Source organism: Condylostylus longicornis, unplaced genomic scaffold, assembly GCF_029603195.1.
Source record: "Condylostylus longicornis isolate FDR11 unplaced genomic scaffold, ASM2960319v2 ptg000080l, whole genome shotgun sequence".
Lineage (NCBI taxonomy): Eukaryota > Metazoa > Arthropoda > Insecta > Diptera > Dolichopodidae > Condylostylus > Condylostylus longicornis.
Window position 1 is genome coordinate 4,072,856 of NW_026578048.1, and position 4,131 is coordinate 4,076,986.

Genomic DNA, 4,131 nt, shown 5'->3' on the forward strand with positions numbered 1-4,131 from the left:
TAGTATAGCAGCCATTTGAAGAAATCTAAATCTACGTATGTATACATACGTATTCTTTCTCTTTTTATCCGCCCGTTTGCCTGATTTCTCAAAAATGTAAAAAGGAAACGCCACGAAGCTTTTAAAAAATTATTGTTTTCAGCCGTAATTGGAACAATTCGAAAAAATACCGGCTCGGGTAGCTGTTATGCAATTCAAATTAGTACTAGAAATTAGATAAGTACTAGAAATTTTTGTGAGATGGCTTATAGCGATGTCGGATAAGATCGACTGAAACTTGTTTTAAAGGCATGTTCGTTTCCTTAACAACTCAATTTGTTATAAAAACAGCTTCAAATTGTTGGAATAAAAAAGTTTTTTATTAAAAATTTTTTATTGCAACTCTCTGTTCAAATCAAAAATTATTTTTAAAGCCTATTTTGAAAAAAAAAATTAATAACTTAATTGCTTAGAATTATTCGAATTTTTGATATCTGATATTTTTTCTATCTTCATTTGAAGAAAAGAGTCCCTTCTCCCTTCTCGCAGCCCGTAGTATATCATACAAAATACAAACAATATTTAAACAGTCGAACAAATTTCCATCTCTTTATTACAAATTTATTACAAATTTTATCTTAAAAAACCTTTTTGACAACATTTTTAATTAGATTATGTAGTTCACAACTTTTATTTTCACCATACTTTATAATCATTAAGAATTCAAACACACTCCCTTCCTATACAACAAAAATTTAAAAACACAGACTTTTAAGAAAAGAAAAGAATAAATATTTTTAAAATTTTCTAACAAAATGGTATTCTTCTATATACATATAATAAAATTAAGGTTTCCTGATTTTACTTCTAAATATTTCCAAATTTAAGATAAAATATTTATACCTTATAAAAATTTTTTTTTTGTTTATATTCAAATAAAAAAATAATTGTAACTAAATAATAATATTCAATTTTGAATTACAAAAACGAAAAAAAAAAAACAAAATAATAATATATGTATAACAATATTTAAACCCACCATTTTAAAATATAATTCTATTAATAATGAAATTTAAAAAAAAAATACTAAAGAATTTTAAAAGGAATAAAGAAAAATTACACCTATCTCAATAATTGCAATCAATTTCTATATATACAATACCCATAAAATAAATTTTACACATTAAAATTAAAAATTAAAAATTTTTTTAAGTCGAAATTTCCAAATTTTAACAAAAAACCTTTGGCAATAAAAAATATTTACAATTAAAATTCAAAAACAAAAGAAGAAAAAGTGATACAAAATAAAATAAAAAATAACCAACCCCATTTTTACAAATTTTATTGATCAAAAATTTTAAAAATTTCTTTAAAATCCATTAAATGTCTTCTATGTAACTGCTACAAAAAGAGAAACCCTAGATAATTATTGCATTTAATTAGTTTGTTCTTTAACTTTTCAATTTTAATATTACGTCAGAAAATTTTTATATTAAATACCAAAAAATTCAAAAAAAAAAAACAATTTACCAAATAAGTTCCATATCCTTACATTCGAAAGTTGAAGTTGATTTTGATATAATTTAATAAGCCTGCCGAATATTATATGCACCTCTCTTTTTTTCCAAAAAATAAAACTTTTCCGAACATAAACTTTTCGAGTAGTTTTTTAATTTCCCATAATTACTATTTATAATCTTTTGGGCTTGCAAAATTCGAAATAGCTACGATTTTATATTTTTATATACAGTGCTGTGTCTGTGTTCTTTGCCTCAGAGCCAGAGCGCTACGAATTCGTGACCGTTTTTTACGATGAAGGTATACTCAGATCGTACACTAAATTCCTGAAAAAATTTAAAAAAATTGTTAAATGATAGAATAAACTTCATTGTGTTCGTTTTTGAAATCACACCCTTCATGTTACAAAATTTTATGATCTTATTAGAGCGCTCTCTTACAATTACAAATCTAAATCTGATCAGGTTTGATCAGTGCTACGTTTGAGATAAAACATTTATGTACTCCTAAATAGCAGCTTATGTCATGAAAAATTTACATCGATACAAACTTCAATTCATAATTAATACCAAAAATTACTTCAATTTAAAATAAGAGAATACGGAACTGAAATGGAAAAAATCAATACATATTCAAAAATTATTACATTGAAATTTAATGGAGCCCAAGCAGGAATATAATTTTAAATTTAAAAAATAGTTTAATTTAAAAGAAAAAAATTGAATGCTAAAATTTTTAATTTAAAGAAATTTCTTATTGTTTTGTAATATTATTTCCCATTATATTTGATTTAATAAGTTAAAAATAGAGAGTAATTTTGAAAAACCATTTTAAATAAAATTTTAAATTAACAAAAAAAATAAAAAATAATAGAATTAAATTAATAAAAAAAATATTGTTAAATCGCCGCTTGTCCCCTATTATTATAAACAAAATATTGATCTACAAACTTACAAAATTAAGATTGTTAGTTGAATAAAAATTTAAAAAATAAAAAAAAAAATACTTAAATGAGAAAATGAACCCATTAAATTACGCACAATTAAAGCAATAGATATTCGATTACTCTATATAACTGTGAAACCAGTTTTAACCTATAATGAAATAAATAAATAAATAAAATAAATTTTTATTTATATTAATTAATTACATTAAAAAAATTATACGTAAATATTAAACTCAAAAAACAAAAGAGCAAAAAAAACGTATTTCTATTTATTCATATGATTTCTATGATATTTAAAATCAGTCCCGCTGAAATTATTTAATTCAAATTATTTTAAGATTTTCCTCTATTTTATTTAAATGGCTCTAAATTTGCAGAAACACTAAGCTACTAAGAGACTAAAATATCACTAAGCTATAAGGGCTTATCCAATCTCAAATTTTTCAAATTTGCCGACGCTTAATCGAGCTTCTTCCCTCAGTTAGTAACAACAGAAAAATTTAAAAACCAAATAAAGGGTAGAAAAGAACCCGACATATAGATGTAGAAGTGAATTAAGCAATCAGTATATATTAGCTGGAAGTCTAATGAACAAGAGCTTTTCGGTGAAATGTAAGAATAATTACTAATACTTTTTATGAAACAATTGTAAGTAAAACACTATCTATGTTTTCTAAATTAAAATTGTACTTATATATATTCCCTTTATACTCGTATAAACGAACGTTCAAACACCAAAACTATAGAGCGTACAAAATTCAAATTTTACATAAAAAATTTACAGAGCATCAGTATTTGGCTGATAAAATTTGGGTTTTATAAGTTATTACCTTTTTACGTAAATTATTTCTTGAAGTTCTATAGAAATCTTAGAACTTCAAAAATAATTTAATCATATCTCGGATTACAAAGCCTAGAGTATTCAAATTTCGGGTAATAGAGTTTAGTAACAGGATCAAAAATCTAATTAACTGTACATATTACCCTCAAGCTTAGGGCATACAAATTTGAAAATAGAACAATTATTCCGAGATATCCCAAAGCATTAGCTCCCGAAACAATTCAAAGATAATTTAGTTGTAGCTCGCTCAAAAATTTTATAGGATTCATTGGCCAAATTTCACTAAACATGTTTAGCATTGCAGCATAATATTTCTACTGAAATATTAACTAGACTTGAACTCTTGTTATCTATTACATAACCATTGAAAAACTTTCGTACGGGTATCATAGGGTTGACACAGTCAACTCTATGTTTTCTCGTTTATTTTTATACATAATTTAACTATTTCTGTACCACTTCCAATATATTTTTTTTAAATTAATTTATTTTTAATTTATTATTCAAAATTTATATTTTACATTTTTATTACATAATATTATAAATATATTAATGATATATACATTACAAAAAAAAAAAACATTAAATTGATATTAAATTATTTGTTAAATAAAAAAAAATAAAAATAAAATAACAAAAAAAAAATACAAGAAAAAATGTTATAGAAAAGTCCCATCATATGGCTGTTTCGCTTTATTATTAATTTTGAAATAAAAACAAAAAAAATGTTATAATTATATGTAATTAAAAAAAATAATTGAACATGCTATTAAAAAATAAAATAAAAAAAATAAAAATTGTATAAATTAATAATCATAATTTAAAAAATAGCAAAACAAAAAAAAAA